Here is a 27,193-nt window from a genome sequence, read left to right as displayed (position 1 = left end):
GTCCAATTCGGTTCTCCAAGCCACATATTGATATTGCGAGGTATTTTATTTCAAAGACATTGCTGCCTTCTGCTACAGGATATACAGTAAGTTGTTTTGTTATTCTAAGACAATCACTTTTTATAGCTAGCAGTAGGTTCTGAATGTCAATCACTTCATTATATCGTTTAGTTTGTGTTTAGATGACAACCGATACAATTTACAAGTTAGGCATTTAGCAGACACTCTTAATCCAGAGTGGTTTACAGTAAGCAAGATAAAACAGTACATTAAAGCAATTATGCTGTTTGTTACCAATCATAACAGACTTTGTCCTGGTCCTTAAAAGGTGTATTAAAATGTTAAAACTGAAAACTCCACTCCAGTGAGCCATGGCAGGATTTTTTGTATCTCTGTGTTCTGTTGCATTTTGATGGTTTATTACAACTATATCCTGGTGGTCTAAATGAAAAGTCAGTGAGTGGTCATTATGAAGTGTTTGGCCATGTTTGGCCTAGCTCAGACCTACTCTGGATTGGATAATTTTTAGTTACTTTTACTACACTTTCACACCACTCTACCCAGGTCCTTGTAGTGGAAACCCTGGCCCAAGTAGGCGGTGTGGAGTGGTGTGGTGTTGGGCCATGTCAGTGGCCCAACACCATATGGTATTCCCATATGAAGTCCTGTTAGATAAGGGCAAAATATTGATGACATCAGGGAACTCCATATATGGGCATAAAAGGGATTCTGTTAGTGTGACATCACAGTGAAGCCAGAGCGTGATGTCAGAGCGGCTACCAATTCTGTTAGAGTTGTTCCCCTGACATCACAGTGATGTCAGAGCGGCAAATCCATAGATCGTAGAAAGTGTACACGTCCAGACGGAGTCAGCATGTGCTCTCACATACTAAACTGCAACCTTCGGTCGCAATAATGGGCCACTAGAGGGGGCATCTATGCCCCTAGCCAATCAGATGCATGGGCATAAAATGAACCCCACAGTGACTCTGCCTACAGACCACCTCTGCCTCCACACTGAGACCCATGACTGATTAGACTTAACCTCCACTCTGCCTGAAACAAACAAACTAGTAATTGTAATAAACACTGTGATTCTTCAAGGTAGTCTTGCAGGAGCCAGACAATTAGATGGATATCTATAAAGTATCCGTCCTTCTTCTTCACTCGGCATGCTGTTGCTGTACATCAACGACACCAGCTGATCACATGAAGTCCATCTTCCGTACGATCACTCAATCATGCCACAAATGTAATCCCTTTGCTTCTTCAACATCAGTTTTGCCATCACTGACAGCCCCTGGTACGTATCAATTCACCAGAATTAATTGCATGTCAGCTCAACCTTTTAAAGAAATATTCAGTTTAACTATACAAGTGATAGAACATACGGCACGGTAGATTCTCATTAATTCCTTTACAGACAAGCTGCAAGAAATGAGTAGAAAGATTTTCCCTTTTGAATATTTTAATTATAATTCGACCCAGATCTAATCTAATCTTAATCGAGAGCGAACTAAAGAAAAAATGCTAGGCCTACTGTATGGTAGCAGTTCTAAGGCCAGCATGTGCTATGACATCACAGGATGGACACAGTGAGTCATATAGTGGAGTCATATCCTTGAACAGTGTTGTCTTGGCCTGGAGCTGGACAGCACTGACATCCTCTATGGAGGAAGTGTAGGGAGGTGTGTGTGTGTGTGTGTGTGTGTGTGTGTGTGTGTGTGTGTGTGTGTGTGTGTGTGTGTGTGTGTGTGTGTGTGTGTGTGTGTATTGCGCTTCTTGTGCAGATCCAAATAAAATAATTCAAATGTGTCCGTCCATGCCTACAGAAACAAACTTTACAGTATTACCCGTATTGCTTCCAAGATCATTGGACTTCCCACACTTGCTGATATGAACAATATCAGCAATAAGGCACGCTTAGCACTTTCAATAACAAATTACACTGATCATCCTCCCCTGTGTCGCTACTTCCACCTCATGCCATCGGGGGAAGATACAGAACCCTGAAGTGGGAAAAGGTCAGTTTTAGCAGGAATTTTGTCCCCTCGGCCATTGCTGCACTAAACGAACTGCCTCGCCCCTGTCGATAAGATGGTTTTACAGTGTGTGTACACTGGGGACCTCATGTTTTGTCTTTGTGATATGATAATATGTTGTTTTGTTATGTGTTGTTGTTTTCGAACAGACTTGTGAAGCCAAATATTCCTTCGGGGACAATACACTTTGCAAATAATACAAACAGCTGGCTACGTCCATGCTTGTGTGCATGCCATTCTTCACATCAGCAAGTCTTACTGTAGGGAAACAGAGATGTGGAACGAGAGAGAGACAAACACGTCACTGAGGTTTTCCTTTAAACACGGCTGTCACCTGTGAAATTGGACACAGCAAAGTGATTGCTTCACTCCTGTCAGTTTGATATAGCAGATAATACATCATACAGTGAGACAGTGTGCCGTAAAAAATGAGCCGGTAAATATCTCACTTACTGCACGGAGGCATTGGAGGACCTATGCTCACATTCATGTAACCCACCATGGGAAAACATATTTATTAACCATTCACACACAACCATGTGTAGCGGAGTGACTCACTGCCTCAGGGTCAATGCTATACTCCACTTTTAGAGCCGAATTTACTTCAGTTTGGTTCGGGAAGTCAGCTGAAGTAATGACCGCACCCACCCCCCCATCACCATTTCTATCCAAAAAGTGAAGGTTTTCGGCTGATCTCTCATCGTTTTACTTCTCAAGCGTGGAAGAAAATCGAAGCAACGGGTTGAAATAAAGACTTTATATCGCTCATTTTGTCAGCCGGTTCTGTGTTTTCCCCTTAGACTGTAGCACTGGAGCCCGGAAGTTATTCTTTATTTCAACCCGTTGCTTAAATTTTTCTTCCACGCTTGAGAAGTAAAACGATGAGAGATCAGATAAGCAGAAAACCTTCACTTTTTGGATAGAATGTTCACCAAAGGTAACGGCGAATCTTCCACCCAGCAGGAAGATTCTGTTTGACTACAGGGAGCCGGGAGGAACCTCATCTTGGAGCTGCTGCATAGCAACAGAGGGAGAGGTTATGAAAGGGGCTAGAGCCGAACCAAAATACATTTGTCTCTAAAAGTTGAGTATGCATCGTTGCATCGGCCGTCAGCTAGAAGGCCTCAACAGTCTTTAGTATCTCCCCGGGCCATAGGGATATCCTTTTGGTCTGGTGGTACTGGTTAAGATGTTAGCGGTAGACCCGGGTACAAATCCTGGGCATTACACAGTCATGCACGACACACATGTGCATGTGCACACCATGAATGTGTATTAGCAAGAACCTCACGATACGATACGTATCACGTCACTTGGGTCGTGATGTATCACGATATATTGCGATGCGATACGTAATATATATTGAGATGAATCACTGGAAGGCAAACTAGCTATAGTACAGCAACATCTAGAGGAGCGGAGTGTCCAAAAGTATTACGGCACTACAGGCTGGAGTTTAAGATACAGTATTGGGAAATAAAATATTGCGCTATATTGCAATATCAATTATATTGCCCATCTCGAGCACGCTCACGTGCGCACGGTGTGCGCGCTTGCACACACACACACACACACACACACACACACACACACACACACACACACACACACACACACACACACACACACACACACACACACACACACACACACACACACACACACACACACACACACACACACACACACACACACACACACACACACTAATCTCCGCCCCTGCCTTTTATCGACCTGGTGAAGATAGTGAATGACTCCAAGTTATTTAGACTCAGCAGTATTTTGATGCCAAAAATACATAAAAAGGCAGAATGTACAAACACTTTGGCCACTGTCACGTGTTTTAGTATAGGAAATCTGATCGAGGGATGCTGCCATACAACATTTTATAATAAACATTTGGTGCATGCATTCCATTCAACGTGTGTTGTCCCCCCACCACACAGACACACACACACACACACACACACACACACACACACGCACACGCACACGCACACGCACACGCACGCACTTACACGCACACACACAAGGTATTCAAATAATTTCCCCAAATTTATGTAAGGAAAAGCGCCATTTTCCAAACAGTTCTTTGTAGCCCTTGCTCAACACTGGTACGGTTGGGAATAGATTCAACCACATGCCTGGAATATGTTTTCCTTCCTTTTTTTATTACCTTTAAAGGCTTTTTATGTTCAGACTTCATAAATAACCCACCTTATGAAACAGTCATGGGCTAGGGCCTTAGTGGGGGTTTATATATATTTGAATAAAAGATATACCGCACATTTGAAACCTTTAAAATAATAAAACAGGAAATAACCCTGTCGGCACAGCAAGTTCTTTTATTTATTTATTTCTAAAATACCTATACTTCTGCACACTTTACATTAATATAAATGGAAATGAAGAACACATATCCACGGGCAAGAAGTGCAAATGCTGCCCTTGCTCTTGACGGGAACCTCGCTTTCAAAAACAGGAAGCGTTGAAACATCTACACGGCTCTATTTGTGTTTCCTCGTGATTTTCCATGACACGCTCAGTCATTTTAAATCACACAAGCGGCAGAGCCACGGGGGCTGCTCCCAGCTGCCCAGGGCTGTATTATTTCAAAATGATTACGCAGGTGAAGGCAAACGCTGTGCATCTCCACTGAGCGAGGTCACCGACAGTACAATGCACAGGAACTGCTGAAGGGGACGATGGCTGAATATAACTATGATTGTGTTAACGCCAATACAGTTATTCCCACCATACCAGTGTTGAGCACTGCTGGGCCTGCAAATAACTCTGCTTGAGTGAAAGCCTCTACACCAAAGTTCTCAAATTGGCCTCATGGTGGCGCAATAACAGGCCGCTTTGTTTAAATAATAACAAAAAAGGTGCTCCTGGAAGCACAGGTCTCCGCCAAGTCAGGTAGGTCATTGTGGAATGGTTGGAATTCGGCGGAATATGAAAAAACTGTCAGATCTGTCTTGATCACTTGACTATAGAGATAATGTGGGCCGGTTTGCGTGATGTTTGGACAATATATGGAGTAATAAAAAAAAAAAGAAAACGCAAAAATCGACAATGTTGAAATGGTGGAATTGTTCCTCAACGTAGTGCGAATGTTCGTGCAAAGTTTCACCACAATCGCTGCGTTCATGATTTGTGGAATTTTGTTCAAACAAAATGGAATATGAAAAATCTGACTGATCTGTCTCGATCACATGACTATAGAGATCATGGGTAGGCCTACCGCTTTATGTGAAATTTTGATAAAGTCTGAAGGAGTAAAATCCCAAAACGGGTTTCACATAAGTCGGCCCCCTAGTGGCGATATAAAAGGCAGATGTGATTATAAAGCTCTTGAGAGCAACGTTTAGTTGTAAATGACACTGTGTGTTTGTTTACATGTATTTCATGTTGGATACGGCACACAATTCATGCAGTGCAGCAGGTGTTCTGAGCCTTTGATTAGTCATCGGTCTGTTATAGAGCGGAGCGGTCTGTTATCAAGAAATAACACACCGCCGATTTCAGCGATTGACCAGTCAGAATCAAGCATTCAACCAAGCCGTGTAATAAGTATAGCTAATGTATGACTCAGATTTTTCATATTTCATTTCAAATCATGAATGCAACATCCGATCTGGCCCAGGGCCTCTAAACAACATATGTTAAGAACAATATTTTACCATTAAATGAACTAGTGAGCTCAGCCATTTGTACAGCAGAGCTGATCCAGAAAGCCTGTTTGGACAAAGAATACAATATATTGCACTTCTGAGTTGTGTACTGTACAACCCAACAGTTCTACCAAAGTTCAACATTGCTTGAAAGTTAGGCTGCAAGTTGATTGTTTTCATCTGTCTTGCCATGGACCCCAAGAGATCCCCTGTTGAATTTAGCATATTCATAATTGGTTTTTGGCATCTCCAGCGAGATGATTCAACAGATGATGCCCAGCAAGGTGATATTTGGTCCCTGGTGGCGTCTCAGACACCTTTTCTCCTCCACCCTGCAATCTGCATCTCTGCAAACAACAAAGCTTTGGGAGCCTGTGCATAGCAAGCCGTTGTTCAATTGGAGCCTGACAATTTGGAGTCAGTCCAAGCAATTACATTTCCAGGTGAGAAGATGATTGGTTGCTAAATGTGATAACTAGGTAGAAGGACATGGACATGCACATAGTTAGAAACAACTGATTAACAAACAGATTTTCGCATTGGGAGTGAAGTTAATAGTTGCACCTTCTCGCAAAGTTTCACCAAGTCTCAAAACGGTTACACAAAACACTGCCATCTTCTCAACATCACATAATGAGAGTTAAAGGTGGAAGAAAATGTCCTCGTCAGAGTGAATGAATGATGAATATGAATATGAATTCACATTCAAGGAAATACTGAAAGGTGCACTTCTAAAAGTACAACACACCGTCAAGTATTTTCGGCCCACATAAACTCCTATTATCCAACATCCAAATCCAAACCATCGTGTATACTACTGATGCATCTGATCAAGTAATTTTTAGCAGACTGTGGTCAGACACACTGATTTGAAGGCATATACAGTACTCTGTCTAGAGCTAATAGCATCCCATTCATACTGTAGTCTGATACTGCAGGGATAATGATTGTATTAATGTCCCCTGAAAAATAATAAAATACTCTATTTTGTTTAACATCATTTGCCCACATAGAAAGTTAAAAAGTTAAACAGCATAATCTAGTCTACCCTTATATTATATACTATGAAGGATCTCCTTCATTGAGAAATGATGGATTTATTAAAATATGCAGATATCACAGGCCTACCGTTGATGCATGTGAATTGAAGCGCTCTGTATAATCAAAGAGTTGCCTCCAAAAGCTATCAATAGTCGGGAAAACAACAACAAATGTTTTTGATTTGAGTGAGATCTTAACGTGTGTGGTTCTTGTATTTGAAGCGAGCCCTGTGTAGTATATAAACACCCTCATCTCAAACACTTTCATCAATAATTCCCATTACGATCTGGCACGGCGTATTAGAATAATGGATTTCACTGTCCCTGCAGTAGATTGGGACTAGAAATAACAGAGCATTTTATTTATTCGGTCAGTTATTATACCATAGAAGGAGGAAGCATCCGTCAGGGCGATCCTCCCTCATTCACACTTATCTTGTTAATAGGAGGTGAAATGGGCTTTGGCACAGATGGCACTGCCTGGCTCTGCATCACGGAGGAGGAGCAATAACTCATGCGTGATTAGTCAACATAAACAGGTAGAGTACTGGGGACAGGGGCGTAAAGGTAATTAAGTACATGTACTCAAGTACTGTACATACATAAGTGCAGTTTTCAATGCTTTTACTTCTACTCCACTACATCTCGGATCCAAATATCGGTGGGGTAATCGTGGCACGCCATCTTTAACCACTTTCAACATGGTGTCCATTTTGAAACATTCGAATTGGGCTCGCTGAAAGCGAGCACACGTACAGTATGTTATTTTCATTATTTATCTATCAAGTTCTCCTCAAAATGACATAATCTATCAGTAAAGTTCTCCTCAAAATGACGTAATCTATCAGTCAAGTTCTCATCAAAATGAATATTAGTCAAGTTCTCCTCAAAATGACGTAAAACACCATGGGTAGATCTTTGTGCCCATTCATGGTGTATGCAAGCCCACAACTGTTTCGTAGGAACAGTATGTCTAGTTATCATTATTATTATATTTTTACTATTTCATATAATAACACATCTACAAACTCGCACTGCGACACGCTGTGAGCTTTTGCATTTTTTTTTAAACACTGCTTTATAAGTGGTCACTTTTCTGCCACTCTCTATTTTTTCCCATCCTGAACTGACACCTCTGCTCCAGTGACTAATGACAGAGGTAAAGCGAGAGGAGTCCTTGAATACAATATGAAAGATTGATTCTGTCTCTTCTCTCTCTGTCCCATTTTTTGATGGATGTGCATTGTGCAACTGCAACAGCCCCTCCCCCCCACCCCCCCCCCCCCCCCACCCACACACCCCTACACCCCATTCAAAGCACAACATCCATGAGAGGAAGCCCATCATTTGGAAGCGAACCTGCATCAAGTGTACATACGTTCGACTAGGTGCACAAAGGACATCATACAGTATACCACTCCATCTGGCAAAAGGAAACTGGGCATGACATTGAGTGTGTCACATCCAATCTAATTCAAGGCAACACTGTACAGACATTGGCGGCTATAGGCCTATACAGTGAGCCTTCTTTAACACTGCTGGCAAGCGGGCGGCTCAGGGTGTCTCTGGCTCCCGCTTGACACAAATGAATTGCTTTCAGGTTCTGCCTTGGTGGTTGAGAAAATAAGATTTGTAGTCCTGTCCTGTCCCTCCCCTTTGCTGCCCCCCCCCCCCCCCCCCAACACACAAACACACCACAATGAATAACGTTTGTTGTCGGGTGGAAATCTTGTATGTCCAAAACCGTTCTTTTTTTATATGTATCATTTAAAAAAATGATTTAAAATATTGCAAATAGCCGATCTACAAGCTGCTATTTTCACTAGTTTTGTGCGACGGTCATGTACGATGAAGCAGGGCTTTACTTTACGAAAATGAATTACACATTTGAAACTTGGAGATCCGAGGTTTCTGCCGGACAGTGACGATAAGTGTCTCTTTACTGTACGTGCTGAGAAACATTGGCGCAGTCTGTCACACAAGACTCTGTCATCTGTGTTCACGTTGGTGCTCCCCAGAAAAAGAAAGAAATTATAATGAAAGAAATCCCAATAGCCCGGCTGCCCCTGAGGTGGGGTATGACATTCATTGGCCTAAAATGTTGTCTATATACATCTATCTATATACATACATGAATCCACCTATAGTGGGTAAAAGTTTGGGGCCCATCACTTAGGCTACTATAGGCCTACACTACGCTATAAAGGAAAGAAATACCCCCCCAAAAAATCAGCTTTAAGTAGCAAATGGGGGGTCAAACTAGGGTTTTTTTAATTATTCTGAATTGCAAGCATTTGTTTGACATGAAAAACATTCCTTGGGCTAAAAACAGCCCCCCAAAACTATGGTCTAGTGATGAGTCATCACTTTTCACAATTTTGTGGGGGGCGTTTTTAGCCCAAGGAATGTTTTTCATGCAAAACAAATGCTTGCAATGGATTGCCTTCTAACGTTTCTGTATGCGACGTGACGGTCGCTTATCTCCCAATTAGGTAGTCTTACTGGTAGTACGTAGTAAATGAACGGCCCAAACTTTTACCCCCTATAAAAAAGATTGCTCAATGCTGACAGGCGGTCAGCAGGTGGTTTCATGAATGTATATATAGTCGGGGGCGTTAGGGAGATAACATGGTCATTTAGAGCTAATTAGTCTAGAAGCGCCAAATTTTGCACAGATGGGCTCGGGCGCCCTAGCTAAATCATTAGCGCAAGCCCTGGGCTACATCTGTGCAAAATGTTGCGCTTTTAGACTGATTAACACAAAATATCCCTAACGCCCCCGACTAATAGACAACATTTTAGACCGATAAAAAAAACTATATACCAAATGTCATACTTTTCATTTAAAAAAAGGCCTGTTAGCAGCCTATCTTTACCTGACTTTCGCCAGATGGTGGCAGCATTGCGTATATAACGCTCTGCTTTACCATCTGGGCTTGCTCGGCCAGAGTTGATAACACTCGTAAAGTCCCGGGCCGGACCAATCAGCGGCAGCTATGGGCGGGCTCTGAGCGGCTCTGAGCCAATAGAGTCTGATTGCAGACCACGTGGAAACCCAGGAGGCGGATTCTGGGTGCAACGTCATGCAGACAGGCCAATATGAGTGGTTGGAGTTGGCACTCCCAGACTGTGATAGAAACGGCCACATCCAATCACCTGCTACAGAAATTCAAAAAATGGCCCGCCCCTTACATCGAGTCTGTCCGAGAGAGCCCAGATGTAAGGCAGAGCGTTACGCACTGCTGCAACTATCTGGCGAAAGTCAGGTTAAGCCTATCTATCTATGGACAGGATCTTGACATAGGCCTAAAGAGCTATTGGAATTTCTGTTTCCCTGTTTGTTTTAAAGTAGCGGCACGCAGTCATGCTCGCTTATGGATGAGGACAGCTGACGGCCGGCGCCGCCTGAACTCAGCCGCGGGACGACGTCAGCTTCCATTTGCAGGCAGCGCGGGGCACGGCCGGCGGGTTACGCGGGACGGCTGACCTCAGCAGTCGAAACGGAGGGTGTAGCGTGAGCGCTGATGGCAGACTGGCTCTGGAGCAGATTGCTACGAGCGAGTGAGCAACACAGTGTTTGATCAGCACACAGGGAGGCCCCGTGGAGCGAGGCAACGAGAGCCGCTCACACCATTGTTTTTTGGGAGTGCGAGCCAAGGGCAAAGGAAAATACAAACACACACAAATGGACGGCTCTCTGCGTATATTTTCTTTTTCAGCGTTTTTATTTCTTTGGTACGCAGATGGCAACCACGGCCCGGCCGCTCTTGGAGCTTGCCCCACCACACACATACTGCGCGTGCACATGCACAAACACACTGGTATATACAGTATGCACACGTGCATGCCATGCGTAAGAACACTCTATACACAAAGCACATAGTACCTTCACGCACACTAAGCAATGGGCAAAGTCGAATGAACGCATCAAACGATTGATTTTCAGGTTTGATGTGTACTGAACCTCTGGAGGTTGAAATTGAGTGAGCTTAGCTTGCTCACTACATTCTGTACCTATCAGACAATATCTGCTTAGACAATCCCAAAGCAAGGAAATGTCAAGGGCAGTAAGGGTGTAAGCACCTGAGCACCCATGCTTTCAATAGGAGAGATAGCAGAGTGCTACCTAACAGCCTCCTTTCAGCACACCACACTCAGAGCCAAACCAACCAACCTTGAAAAGTGTGTTTGTCCAACAAGCTAGCTGGCAGTCAGTTAATTCTGATTAATATTGTCACACAAATAAATGCGATTTAATTGTGTTTTTGGCATTGAGCATTGGAACATATTATGAATAAAATGTACATTTCTGTTTGGCTTTTAGGCTTCGTAAAACAAAAGTTGCACGGGGCATATAGGACAAATAACTTAGATAATTCAATAACCAATAAACAAATACTTTATTAGAATAGTGGAAATAAATAGCTAATCTAATGTGACTCGTTTTTTACCACTATTGTCGAAAATCCAACATGGAAATGATAATTAGGATTGTGCAAAAAAATAATTGCGATTATGTCAGATAATTAGGATTATACGATCATGTAATAATTGTGACAGGCCTATCACTGCATGGCTGTGGAAGCACAAAATATATTTTTGCAGCCTCATACCGACAGCCGAAGAACTCTAAAAGCTGAAACAGCTTCAGCTCAATCCCCAATGTCAGAGAAAACCGGGAAAAGCTCAAAAGGTTTAACATGACCCATCTAGACATGAACAAGGACTGAAACCGTCCACGACTGACACCTTCTCTCTCCACCGACACAAAGCCTTCATGTGAGCCCAATTAAAAAGGCCTGACATCTAGAAAAGTTCCATTTCATGCCATGCAGTGCCAACTGTCTTTGCTAGGATCGTCACACCTATAATTAGAAGTCACTTCAGTGGTTGCACAGCCAGTTAATGAGCTGACCCCCCAACTGCATTTGACTGACTTTGAATCCAGCTCAGATCCAGTTTCAGATCATCTCTCTCCACATTACATGTACAGTCTTAACTAGAACTGCACTCTATCGAGGTGTCAACTTGCATCTTGTGCACAAGGAGGCCATACAGTGCGCCAGCAGAGAGCTCCACGAGGTGTGCCCTGCTGGCCTCATTGGCTGTTAATGAAGACATTACCAGGAATGTTCTTATATACCAAACTCTACTGACATCACCAGCACCCTGGCCACAATAGGCGATGTAAATGGCATGAATCTGCAGACACCGGAAGTGCCGCGGTGGCAGTGGCATTAGCATCACCAGGAATGCTGGTCCCTCATTGGCTGTTAATCATGACGTTGCCATGCAGAGATCCCTGATTGGGCTACGGACTTCAACAAGAGGAGACACAAACATACATACATGTACATACATGTACATTCCCAGCCAATTCAGGACTACTGTCTTCAAAAAAGGGAGACACCGACATACTGTAGTACATAAATTCATACAAAATCTGTTAACACATTGGGTGCCCCTGGATTGAGCCCCATTTATCTCCTCTAGCTGCCCAGGCCCACCACCATTGTATTGAATCCGGCCCTGCTGCGCCAATGCATGTGTCATGACGTCACTTGGTCACATGAGCGCAGACAGGATGTTATTGTGTAACTTTCTGTATGGACCAGTGTTGATCATAGCTGTTCATTGCCGATCAAAATTTGGACATTTTGCCGCACCCCGCCACAGTTTTAGCCATAAACAAACATCAGAGATAAAGGGCGTTAAAGATGGGGAAATGCATTGGAGTATAAGGAGAAAAACGGCCGTGCGATGCTCTCAGCGTCGACTCGAAGCGACTAGCGACTAATGGGCTACATCCAGGCGCAGCCCCAACCTAACGGTGAGATTTAAAGTTAATACTGTAAATACAGTAAACACGTGGGCCTCCCGCGACATCAAAGAAATTGACGCGTGGGCACTCGCTGTGTTAATTGAACCCAATATTGGCTATTTGAAAATAGAAGATCTACAAGCTCGTTGATCGTCTAATTGCCATTTGATCGGCTAGATCGTCTATTTTGCTAAATGAAAACGTTTTGAGAACCACTGATCTAGGCATTGTAAACAGGGTGAGTCTATGTATGTGTGTGTGGGGGTGGGGGGGGGGGTGTACTCTTACCAGGGACATGCAGAGAATGTAAGTGAGGCAGGGGCTGAGATTTCTAAAGGGCCTTTTGGTGAAAATATTGAAAATAGCAGACCTCCAAGCTCACAGTGCGACGCGTTGAACTTGGAGGTCGGTGCTTGATACCACACTGAACTAAGCATAATGAAGTCAATACTGAAGACGTGGTGTAATGGCATGGAGTTCTACAAAGAGAGGGCAATTCTTTCAACATAAGATGCTGCGTTCAAGTTCAGGAGAGTTTGGACAAGGCAATTCTCTTGAATGCTGCCTTCGGGTATGGCATGGAAAGGGGGCATTTGCATTTCTTTCACCATAGTGAAAACTGTATTCATTTGTCTGGAGAGGCAGGTAAAAGGGCAGGGGCTCAAGCCCCCTTTGACGTGCCTGCTTACCTGGGTTGTGTAAAGTAAAACTCACACTACTTGCGGTGTATTATTCATCAAGCAGCAGATCTGTGCAGGCCCCTCAGGCATGAAGTGGCATGATGAATGCCTGGCACGGGCACAAACACTTCTCACAGTCTTTCCGTTGGTAATTATAATGGTGTAATGGGCCCCCGGAGAGGTGCTGGAATGGCTGGCCAGGACACATGGTGTCAACAAAACGATCATCTGCCATAGATCACCGTTACTACCGGTGCATCCAGGGGAACCAAACTATAGCGCTTCAAAGTCACAAGGAGGAGTATCAGTCAGCAGGACATGGGGATGAAGACCCAGGAAAATTGGGTAAACTTTGTCTAAAAATTGTTTTGAGCTATAAGACCACATACTGCATATACTATATAACTATATAACTGTCACCTCAAGGTGACAAGGGACCTCGACACGCCACAGTGATGTGGACATCAGGGATCTCCATATATGGGCATAAAAGGGATTTGTTCCCCCTAGCATCACAGGGAACTTCTGTTAGAAATTCTGTTAGTGTGACATCACAGTGAAGCCATAGCGTGATGTCAGAGCGTGAGAGCGGCAAACCCATTCTGGTAGAGTGGTTCCCCTGACATCACAGTGACGTCAGAGCATGATTGATTGATTGATTGATTGAAACCTTTATTTATTCTCGAAAAGAGCATTGAGGTTCACCCTCATTTGCAATGCTGACGAGATTACAAACACAAAAATCAACAATTAAGACATACAAATACACAACAACAACAAAAAATAAAATAAAACATCATGATGACACAATTTTTGTCTACACTGAGACAAGCTGTGCCGTTTCTCATGGTAAACTGTGACCTTCGGTCGCAATAATAATACACTTTTATAGCACGTTTCATACAGGGTTGCAGTTCAAAGTGCTTCACATGCAGGCAGGACAGAATTCAACTAGAACTGCACTCTGTCGAGGTGCCAATGTGCGCCTTGTTATTTATATCAGGTGGCACTTGTTGGTGGTGACGTCACAGAGAACGCTGCCCCCTCATTGGCTAAAGGGCCAGTACTTTCACGCTCTGCTGTGCTGGTGCAAGTAAATATACTTGACCAATTCCGAGAGATAAGTCGTAAAAGTTAACATAGCGAGCACCGCTCGAGGATTAGAATAGTCAACACACAATATTTGATGCCAAAACGAAGCTTGGCTTAGGACATGGGTCTTCAACAGGGGGTCCGGGACCCCTAAGGGGTAATCAGAGTTACTACAGGGGGTCCTCCAAATCTTTCAGTGATAGAAAGTTATTTTTCTCCTTTTTTATATTAACCACTTGAACCCTAGCGTCCATATTCTGAGAACTTTAGCCAAAAATAGCAGATCTACAAGCTCACAATGCCTCGCAGCACGATTTTCGGCAAAGAGGTTTGGTGTAGAGGGGGAAAAAGAGCAGACTAAGTACAAAGTGAAAGGTCAAGTTTATTAAGTATTGACAGTTCAAGTGGTTAAATATCTGAAAACACAAATTGACATGTATCCAAAATACACGACGATTGTGCTGTCAAACAATGAAACTATACGGAATCTATGATAAGGTTGTGGAGGTCCCTGCTTCATCTCTCTCTCAACTAAGGGGTCCTTGGCCTGAAAACGTTGAGGAGGATCACAGTGATCTGGATGGAGTGTTTGGCTGTAAAAAGTCTGTAATGTACAGTATGCAGGGCCTTGGCTGTGCTACAGGACAGTAGAAGAGATACTGTTAAAAAATCACACCCGTGTGAAGTGGAGCTGTGTGTGTGTGTGTGTGTGTGTGTGTGTGTGTGTGTGTGTGTGTGGATCATGTGTACCGATTTTTGTGACATTTGAAGAAAATATGTAGGAAAAGGAGCAAAAAGTGTGTTTTGGAGAAAATTCAAGATGGCGGAAAATCTATCATGGCGCAAATGGGCGTGGCCTATATGGGGAGATGCGTCATGGCCCAAGGAATCCAGGGAAAAAATATTTTTAATTTTCCGACCTACGGTTCAAGAGTTACAGGCCAAAACGTAAAGTGGGGTGTTATGGCGCCACCATGCGGCCAAATGACACAATTATTTTTTATTTAATCCTTGAAATCATTATGAACCTCCTCTCCAAGTCTTGAAACTCTAGCCCCTATGGTTTGCGAGAGACAAATAATTGAATGTGAGTTTTTGCGATTCCCATTATAAGTCAATGGGGAAAATGAATTCACTAATAAATTAATATCAATTAAACTATAGAACCTTTCTCTTAGAAAAGTAATAGCCCACGATTCCCGAGTAAGCCGGTCGATTTGACATATGGCGCGAGTGTGTGGTGGCAAAACTGTGGGACTAGTGGCGTGCCGAAGTTTAGGAAGTTCAGGCTACATACACACAGACAGACAGACACACACACACACACACAGACAGACAGACCCACACAGCCACGTATAGGGAGCCTGTGTTTCACACAGCTCCAAAAACAGTGAAAAGAGGAATTGGATCAAAAATGAATAATGTTGGCTAGATTTGACTGAAAATCTCATGAGACTCCAAGAAAGAGCGCAAAAATGTGGAAGCTTTGCCCTGTATGTGTCCACAGAGCACTCATCTAAGGGTTCATCATCTACGGTTTGAAATGTCACAAATGCAATAGGCCTATGACCTATGTCTTGTTGATGTATTGTCCCTGCTGGGCAGACCATTTGTAGGATGGACACTGGCAAACTAAATGCCACATAAAAAGCCCTGACAAGGTGGATGCACTGAAAAGTTCCAACCTGGCACCCCTGTTGTGGCAGGGGTCATCAATATGTCCGTACACGGACAAATGTGTCTGTGGCAAAGACTTGTCCTTGTCATTTTCAGTTTTACACACCATTATAATGTTCTTATTTTGATCATAAGAATGAATGTCAAGTCTCCAGGTTTTCTTCATAATATGTATGACACTTATTTACTATGACACCGTGGCATATCGTCACTGTCGGGCAAAAATCTAAAATTTGTAAGTTTTTTTGCAAATAAAGCCCTGCTTCATCATACAGGGTCGTCGCACAAAAGTAGTGAAAACAGCTGATCTACAAGCACACACCACGAGGCGTTGTGTGCTTGTAGATTGGCTGTTTTCACTAGTTTGAATCATTTTAAAAACGATAAATACAAAACAAACGGTTTTGGACATACAAGGTTTCCACCCGACAACGACGATATTAGGAGTCCCAACTAGTACTAGTGGTTCTCAAATGTTTTATTTGCAAGGACCCCCCAACTATGAGAGTGTACACATGGAATCAAATATTTGGTTCCATTTAAACACTCTCAGAGTCCTCTTTATGTATCTGGAAATATTATTGACAACATTGTCCACCACAAGCCAACATGGTGACAACCTTTTTTTTTGTTCAACCTGTTCAGTGTGCAAGCTCATGTATATTGAAACAAGCCCAAAAGCTTTCTTGTGGTGTTTATCCTTTTACTTGACCTTGTACCAGTGAACTGTACTGTCCTGTACCTTTTCCTATGAAAACCTCTGATAATGTATTCAATCAATCAATCAATCAATCAATCAATCAATCAATCAATCAATCAATCAGCAATTTTCTATTTGAGTGTGTCATGACTGTCAACATTAAAAAAAATAGTAAAAACAGCAGATCTACAAGCTCACAAGGTGTTAACGTTGCAATGCGTTGTGAGCTTGTAGATCGTTATTTTTCAGAAAATGTCTGAAAAATAAGTGCTTAAACTGTTCCTCATTTTGGTGGGGCCCCTTGGAATCCCCTCAAGGAAAAATGGGGCCCATGGGCCCCATTTTGAACCACTGCTCTTTGCACCCCTCCCCCCAAAAAAGCCAAACAAGGTGACACAAGTTGGCATACGGCAGACAAACAATCAATCTGTCCACTTCTACTTGCTGTGCAACCGCAATGTGTTGCTGAAGGCAATTTTCTACCTTCGATCCTGAGAACAAAGTATGCCTTGGTGAGACAAACATCCTTCATGTCTCCCCACTCGCTATTCTTCTCCGGTGGCTCTGTGGACATCGTTAGTGATTGAAGGATGCCAGTGTGTGCGTGCGTGCGTGCGTGCGTGCGTGCGTGCGTGCGTGCGTGCGTGCGTGCGTGTGTTCCAAATGTGGTGCAGTTCTATCCACCAGTGTAAGGTTTGACCAATTACTGAACAATGATGGTGAGAACTAGTGACGACTAGTGATGATCAGAGATAACTAGTGACGACGACTAGTCATGATTGGGGATAACGGGTGACGAGTAGTCATGATTGGCTAGTGACGACTAGTGATGATTGGGGATAACTATGATGACAACAGTAGTGATGATTGGGGATAACTAGTGTTATGATATTGAAGGTGGGATTATGCGTTATGCTCGCGGATAGGTTTCTCTCCTCTCTGTGGCTGCGTGGGTCTGTGTGTGCGTGTGTGGTAGAGTGCGTATATGAGAGTGTGGAGCCTGATTGGATGATTATAGGAGGGGAGTTCCAGTCGCAGCCAGTCCGGATGGGTGCCCAGAGGACAGCGCCATCTTTAAAAGGCTGTCAGTGAGCCGGCGTCAGCGAACCCGTGCCTTCCTGACTCCCAACCCGTCCGTCTGTCTGTTCGCTGTTGTATTAGCCATTTGTGCATGTGAAGCCTGAACAGATATGTAGTCGTATGTGATCTTGAACAACACTTGATTCCACTTGAGTGAACGCCGCTGTTTAACACCTCTCGATCTATTGTTCTCAGCTAAAGGGGAGAGGGCTGGGTTTTCTTTTGATTATATCGGTTCTTGGTTTATATTTGTTTTTCAGTTAAGGAGGGGAAGCGTTTGTCTTTTGTTTATTCTTGATAGGTAAGATATTTTTCTGTTCTAGTTTTGGTTTTGTTGTACCCTGTCCTCCACCCCGGAGGTCTGTCAAATCTGAGAAAAAGAATAAAAATACTTGAAAAGTGCGAAAGTAAACTGTTTGGACGGCGGTTCTTGGGAGCTGGGAAGGTCGGTGTTCCACACCATATTATGTGGTGCTCTGGTTTCCCCTAAGCCGGAGCGTTACACTAGTGACGACTAGTGATGATTGGGGATAACTATGATGACTACAGTAGTGATGAATGGGGATAACTAGTGACGACTAGTGATGAGTGTGGATAACCAGAGTGATGACTACAGTAGTGATGATTGGGGATAACTGGTGACGACCAGTCATGATTGGGGATAGCTTAGTCAAGACGTTATGTTCCTGGAATGTAGGACATACACTTGGTGAGGGATCGTCTCGGTCCAGCTGGTTTTGGAGTCTGGTCCCTACCACCACAGAGTAGGGGTCGCGGCCTGAAAAGGTTGAGAACCACTGGCTTAAACAACACAGTTGCCCATGTTTGGAGGGAGGGCAGCCAGCCAGGCAGAGAGGGCGGTTATGTCGCTGTGATAGCAAATTTGACTGTCCTGCTGTTTGGGACAGAGCCTGTCAGCGGTGGGTGTTGAATGGATGGAGGCAGCTACGTCCCCCTGGTGGGGTGAGCTATGGTACAATAGCAGTGGCAAGTAGGGCATTCACGAATAGTGATTTTTTTAATTCGAATTATTCGACCTCAAAGTATTCGAATAGTCGGAATTCGACGGGAATTATATATATATTTTTTCATCCAATAAAAACGAGCCATTCTCGGCCTCTCAATCATTGATGCGCTGTTTCAAGTCTTGAACACAACATGCGAGTGAGGGTTAACCACTGGAGGCGGGACAGACCTGAAGGTTAGTGAAATACGATTGGCTATTGACCGTGGCATTTACAAATGAGCCGCGACCTGATTGGACTAAGCGACCAGCAAGTATGGGTGCGCTCAGTGCTTCCCCTGGAACAGTACATTTGACAGCTGTATAGTTTGCCTGCATCACAGCGCAACAGTTTCTAATCAGTTTCTCTTTCATGCTCTAAAATAAAAAGACTTTAACCCAGCGGTTCACATTACCAAACAGTTTAGCCCGTGACCCAAAATAGAAATTAGACAATCGCCCAGGACCCAAACTAGTGAAAACAGCAGATCTACAAGCTCACAACGCCGCGGCTCGCACCGTGAGCTGGTGGAATTAATAATAAAAAATGACTGTTCAAACAAATCTATAATCAGCAACAGGCAGTTAGGGTCGATCCATACCGTTATAATTTCGGTTCGGGAGGACGCCCCGACCCGAAATTATTTAGGTTCGGGGGAAGTTCATTCATACTTTCTTAACGGCTAGTGCCCAAGTCGCTTGTAAATATTGGAGGTCCGTGGCATGACGATGTTTGTGGCCGATGAATGAGCATTGCAGGGCGGATACTAGCTCTGGTCCATTATGCGGGAGGTGACGCGATGGACCAGAGCTAGGCGGATACATAATTCTGACTACACTGAATGACTGGAGGTCCAGTGAGTAGCAGCTCCAGCAGGCAGCAGCACCAGCGGGCCGGGGTCTCTTCTCTCTCACTCACACTCACAAACGCTCGGCTCGAGCTCTGTCAAAAACATTTAATCTACAAGCTCACATTATAGACGTGCCGCCTCCCTTGCTGCATGTCATCACGCAGTCACAACTCGTCGTGGAAAAGGAAAACATATCAACACGGAACACTAGCAATTAGCAAAGTTGTGTTTAAGCTCCTCTTTTCTCTTTAAAGCGGTCGGCGACGCGTTAGCAGCGATTAACCTCGCCTACCAGGCTTTCTCCCGCAGCGATACACGCAGCAAAGGCGCGCGTGTGTGTGTGTGTGTGTGTGTGTGTGTGTGTGTCGCGCGCGCGCCTCCCAGTCCACCAGCTGAATATGTATCCGCTCTCTGATGCCCAATACACGGCCACACAAGCATTTGGAAGTCGGCGTGTCTCCCACTCAAACGACGTCTGTTTCCTTGGATTCACAGCCGAGAATATGAACGTGAAGCCGGGATGAATGAATGAGAAGACACCGCTGAGTACCGAAATTAAGTCGGGAGGTCACAACATCAGCAAGCATCATGACATCAGTATATAGACTGCACCAATTCATCCACCAGGGGCATTGACAAATCATCTTTTATGACTTCCTATCTAGCCAAGCTGTATGAACCATGAATAAACAACAATAATGATAATAATTTTTAAAAAATAAATAAATAAAAAAAAGAGTAAAAAAAATATTTTAAAAAAATAAGCGATTTTCGAATTCAGTTTACCAAGTCGAATAGTGACGTTAGTATTCGAATATTCGAATATTCGAATATTCGGTGAATGCCCTAGTGGCAAGACAGAAATGTGTTGGGAGGGTTAATTGCCATAATGTGGGAAAATAATTGGCTACTCTAAAACAAAAAAAATACTTGACCTGATCTGAATGACCTGCGTTTGAACCAGGATGTCCCCGGAGTAAGCAAGGTGTCGAATCTGAGAGTGCAAGGCATTAGAACAGCTGTGAATGTGTTTTATAACCACATGTCCCTGTTGTGTGCATTGTTGTAAATCATGTAAAACCTGTGAACTCTGAAGTGTGTTTCCATGCTTTGCTGTGTTGTGTTTGTGGCCTTTGTGGCTCGATCACAGGACACAGACAAATTGTTTTTAAGCTTTGTGCTTTTGTGCACGTCTCACTGCACACAGCCTGCGCTCCAACACCTTCCCTGGCCTGTATGTTGCATGCATGTGTGTGTCTGGGCCAGACGCAGAAGCTTGAACCCACAGAGGTGTAGGGGAGGTGAGCAGGGTGATTGGCAGGAGCTCCTGTTTAATGAGGGATTTAATTCACATGATTCACATGAAGCTACATGGCCAGGTTCACCAATGGGCAGTGTACGTTTACTTAAGTACTGTACTTAAGTAAAATTTTTAGGTATTTGTACTTTACTGGAATATTTACAATTTCCTTTTACTCCACCACATTTCAGATCCAAATTTTGTACTTTTACTCCACTACAATTATTTGAAAACTTTAGGACTATTTACTTTGTAGATTTGAAATACAAAACATACATGAATCACTTCAGCCCTATATAGACTTCGGCTATTTGAAAATAGCAGATCTACAAGCTCACAACGCATCGCATAGCGACACGTTGTGAGCTTGTAGATCAGCTATTTTCAAGTCATTTTATACATTTTGAAAACTTGAAATGAAAGCTTTCTGCTTCATGAGTACGTTTACTTTTGGTTGAGGCCAATACTTTTACACCTTTCTCAAGTAACTTCTGAATACCAGACTTCTACTTGTAACAGAGTATTTCTGCATTGTGGTATTGATACTTTTACTTTAGTATAACAAATGTGAGTACTTTTTCCACCACTGACAATGGGCCCTAATTGAAGTCCAAATTACTAGTCCTCTTCCAGAGCAGTCAGTCTGACCTCTGTTCGTGCCACAGATAAATGCTTTTTTCACTCCTCATTTAGCACCTACTGGATAGGTGAACGCAGGGGCGTCACAAGGGGGAGAAAGTGGGACTGCATTACTAAGGGCCCAAGATGGAGGGGCCTTAATTATTTATTACTTTAACTATTGAAAAGTAGCAGATATACAAGCTCACAGCGCAGCACTCGCAAGCTTGTAGATCTGCTATTTTCGAAAAGTCATGACATTTTTTGCAAATCTTTGAATATATATATATATATATATATATATATATATATATATTTATATATTTTCTTTTTTTTTTTTTTTTTGTTCACGATTACAAGCTTGCAGCTTGTAGAAAAATGGTAAGTGAGCTTGTATATCTGCTATAGTTAAAGTACCCAGGGCCCAGAATGTGGTGTGACGCCCCTGGGTGAACGTATTAACGTTCAACACGCCTTAATGGATCCCTCGCTGCCCTGCATGGTTCCCGCTAGAGATGGTGTCCAAATATAGAAGACTTCTGGCTGCTGTTGAGGAGACAGATCTTGAAAGTGAGACGGACACTGACCATTTTTCTAAAACAAACATTGACGCCCTTGGTTGTGGTAATGTTCCAGTACTAGAAACGATTAGGGCACTGGAAATGATTAGGGCACTTAAGCCTCCCTTATGAATACAGACATACCAGTAAGACGCCTAAGGGCGAAAAGCGACCTTGCCCTAAAGGGCGAGGTTGTGCAGGACGGAATTAATTTGCAAGTGTGAATCGAGTTGCGGTTGTTTAAGTTGGACCAAAAGGTTTGAAAAATATTTTCCCAAATATGGATATGACTGACGTCTGACATCATAGATAAGGAGAAGAGAACAGGTGTGCTTCCTCTGATTGCTGCCACTGATTTGGGCAGTGGGTGCTCAGCTCTAGGTACAACTGAACTCAAGGATCCACAGGAGTGGAAAAAACAGCACACCAAAATGAAGATGCAAGACAGGCTCAAATGCAGTGTTCCATTTCATTCTGAACGCTGAAACGCATTTCAGCCGAAGCTTTACTCAACCTGCTCAGGTCATTCATTGCGACCGTCGGTCACAAGTTTACTATGAAAACCGGCACATCTTGTCCACGTATCCGTGTATCTCTGAAGATCACGCCTAACACTGGGGGCTGTGGTTCCCCTGACACATCACTTTTGTAAAAGTCCATAAATGGGTATTACCCAGAATCCCTTTTATGCGCATATATTAACCCTTTCCAAGCCACGGGGAGCCACTTAATATTAAAACTGTTTTATACCGGACATCTGAGCAAGGAGTCTCAGCCGCGCCGTCTTTACCGTACTATGTCATTAAAAACGAAATAAATGATTTTTATCCGAAAATCGGCGATCGTCTAACCTTCCCTAGTCACCGCTTGTCCATCGATAGCGCATGGCTCGTCTGACATGAAGCAGAAGTGACGTCAGGTCCTTTCCCTGTAATAGCTTCCCAGCTGCCGTCCATTTTCTGTTTAGACGTTAGTGCTCGCATAGCTGGAGTGCTGGGGGCTAAGCTAGCGAAAATGTTCATACTTGGATTATTTGAGCCGACATTTACGTGAACGAATTGCACACGCAAAACGCACAGGGAGAAGATGCGTCGGCCGAAACCGCCACTCTAAGCCAATGCAGACTGAGGAATTTCGCTGGGGACTGTGGTGAGAATACAGCGGGGATCGCCTGATGGTTATGGGGGATGAAGACCACGTGATATAGCGCTGAAGGTCTTGTAAAATGAATGTGGTTCAGATCATAATATAATAATAGAAATTTCACGGCTAATCTACCAACTAGCCATTCTATTTCGGCTGGCGAAGTGTTAAGATCCCTGATGTCATCGATATATATCACTGGCCAGATGGCCAAGACATGGCCCATATCTGTGTGGCTGGTATGTTGTGAACAGAATCTGAGGCGTCTTACTACACACACACGCGCGCGCGCACACACGCACACGCGCACACACACACACACACACACACACACACACACACACACACACACACACACACACACACGGACAGTGGGGTGGATTAAAATATTGTCAGGATTAAATTCATCTTTTTCTTCTTGAGCATCACTGCAGGACAGTTTCCTCTCGAAAAACCCCTTCATCTATGTTTTCGTTTTGTCAGCACACACAGTGTAAACTCCCAGCCTGAATCCCTTTATATCGCCACTTTCCTCTCGGTCAATTCATCCTGCTCATCCCCTCTTCCTCCTCCTCCTCCTCCTCCTCTTGCGCTGGGATTTGCTCCTGTTGGACGGGCTTCCGAACCAGATGGTGTTCAGGGCTGCGAGGTTCTGACTGGCACCGTTTCTGAAGGCTTATCTGGCTGTGACCTGGCCGGCGCCGCCGACCAAAACATCCGGGGGCCAATGGTTCATGTCTGTTTATGTGGAGCGGACCGGACCGTGGGGACCCACCCCGCTTCCTTACAGTTCACTGCACAGGGGGACAACCAACCAACCACCACCACCCTCTCCCCCATTCAGTTAGCACAGATGCAGCCCACAAACACCCAGCACACACTTGTGTTATTTAAACACTGTTATTTAATGTATTATTGACCTCCACCGGCTGTCAGTCAGTCTGTCAGTCAGTCGGTCAGTCTGTTAGTCAGTCTGTCAGTCACACGTCACGTCACACTTTTGCCCTACTCATATCTCCGCCACCGTTGCCCCTATCCATGCCAAACTTTGCACACACACTCCTTGGCTGCCAAACCACAACCTCCACCCCTCATTTCTGCTAGCGCCACCATGAGGCCGATTCTTGCAAAACATATTTTGGATACTGCTCCTACAGATTTTGCCCTAAAATCACGAAAAGCGGTACACAGTATCTCTAAAGTCATGTCATCAACATGGATCTGTCCCATTTCCCACTGGCAACAGGGTTATAAAAATCATTCATTACACCTGATGTGTACACAAAATACAATCTGTGCACACACACACACACACACACACACACACACACACACACACACACACACACACACACACACACACACACACACACACACACACACACACACACACACACACACACACACACACACACACACACACACACACACACACACACACACACACACAGTGAGTCCTGACTCGACTCAAAGAGCAAAAGCACTGAAATGAACAAATTTAATATCATGCTCTGCAGTTCTGAACAGTGTCTTGTCTTATCTGTACTCTCTCTAGTCATGGAGGCTGTGGGGGGAGGGGGGGGGGTCCTCACCTTCTGTTCCGGAATCACAGCGAGTGGTTGCCTGTTTTAGTAGCTCGATCTCTTGAGTTTTATACCTTTTATACCTTTTATACCTTTCTCTTTTTCACCACTTCTTCCAGACATCTAATGTTGAACTACTTATTTTAGTTCCTTGTCAAAGTCAGCGGCTCCCAAACTGGGGGTTCCCGGATGATTTGCTTTAATAATGCAACATTGTTTTTTTTTTGTTTTTTTTACTTCCAAATGGACCCTTGTGTGGTCTGCAACCCTGAGAGTGTACAAATGTAACAAACCCATCATCTATTTGGTTCCATATTTGCACTCTGAGTTATGGGGGTCTTTGAAGTTTGTAAGTTGTTTTATAGTAAGGTATATGATGTCACGCGAAGCTTGACCAATCATGGAGACACCACCCTTTGCACCTCTCTAATTGGCTACGGGCATAAACGTCCTCTCTTTGATTGGCTACAGGCATAAACATCCCTCTCTTTGATTGGCTACGGGCATAAACTCCCCATCTGTGATTGACAGAAAGACACACAGAGATTTGACTAATTTACAGATGGATGTAATTATTCACAAATGTCCACAATTGAATATGTTTTAACATGTTTTAGAAGAAGGACCTACCCAGTACCCACAGCAGATCTGACTACCAGCTCACAACAGGTCACAGCTGAGAACCAATGCCCTACATACGTATCTGCCTTTCCTCTGTAGTCATGGGGAATGTTCATTTCTCTGGCCAACAAGACAGATGAACCATCAACGCTGGTCAAAGACCAACAAGAACACTGAGAGTCCGGTCAGTGTGCCGAATGGGAATAGAACAGACTGTTTAGCTGAACCAGACAGCTTCACGTGGTGCGAGATGACAGGGATAAACAGAGCGGGAAGAACATGGGTGGAGCTAGGCGTACTGTCATCTTTACGTCCAGATGGTGTTAACCCAGGCATCCAACTTTAAAAATGTATTCTGTAGCCCAGCATGTTGGCTGTGGCCGGGTATGTGGCCATACTACATGCCACAAGATCAGCATTGTTTGTGTTTGTTTATGAGACTAAAATAGTGAATTTCAAAGCTTTTCTACCGTACAATGTGTACAATGAGGAGAATCTTTGGGGCATTATCTAGCTCCACCGGCTGTCAGTCTGTCTGTCTGTCTGTCTGTCTGTCTGTCTGTCACTGTCACGTCACGTCACACTTTTGCCCTAATCATATTTCCGGAACCGTTGCCCCTATCCATATCAAACTTTGCACACACACTCCTTGACTGCCAAACCACAGCCTCCAGCCCTGTTGTCCCTCTTGTAGCGCCACCATGAGGCCGATTATTGCAAAACACATTTTTGGACACTGCTCCTACAGATTTTGGCCTAAAATCACACAAAGCAGTACACCGTATCTCTAAAGTCATGTCATCAACATGGATCTGTCCCGTTTCCCATATTCCCTCCTGATTGGCTACCATTGCCTTCTAAAGTTTGGGTATGTGACCTGACGGTCGCTTATCTCCTGATTTAGGGAGTCTTACTGGTCTATTTCTAATCAACAACACAAAGAAGGGCTCGGGCCGCTGGCGTAGCCTTCCAGGCACCTAGGCTCATATGCGTCAGCCGGCGACCTTTGCTCTACTTGAAAAACGATCAATAAGAGCAGCAAAGACAACAACTAATTAAAAAATATATATCTTGACAGTTAAAGCACGTAAGGGTTCTATGAGGGGAGCATTGTGTACCCACCCCAAAACGTTTTGCTGCTTTCCCAATAAATCACTGGAACCACTGGGGACATTAAAGTGTTGTTGAAGAAGAGGGCATTGGAGGCAGAGGACACTGAGGAGGTCAGAGCTGTTCACAAGGAGCTGCAGAAGGAAGGAGCAGGCGGAGGACAATGACTCTTACAAGGACAGACTGGGGGTAGAAGCTACAAGCCAAAAGCGTGGTGTGTGCAGTGGTGGAATAAATACTCACATATTTTACTTTAAGGGCCAGTTCACCTCTACAATAAAATAAGATCTGGTTGTCCCAGAGGTGAACTGGCCCTAGTAGCAACTTAGAAATGTCTCTATTACAAGTAAAAGTCCGGAATTCTAAATCTACTTGAGTAAAAGTATGAAAGTGTTGGCATCAAAATGTACTTAAAGTAACCAACATTTTTGAAAATAGCCGATCTACAAGCTCACAACATGTCACGGTGCGACGCGTTGTGAGCTGGTAGATCAGCCATTTTCAAATAGCCAAGGTATAAATTAGGGCTAAAGTGGTCTATGTATGTTTTATAATATTGTAATTGATATCTGCAAAGTCACTAGTAACTAAAGTTTCC

Source organism: Nannobrachium achirus, assembly GCF_963921795.1.
Source record: "Nannobrachium achirus genome assembly, chromosome: 19".
Classification (NCBI taxonomy): domain Eukaryota; kingdom Metazoa; phylum Chordata; class Actinopteri; order Myctophiformes; family Myctophidae; genus Nannobrachium; species Nannobrachium achirus.
Note: the sequence above shows the minus strand (reverse complement) of the source record.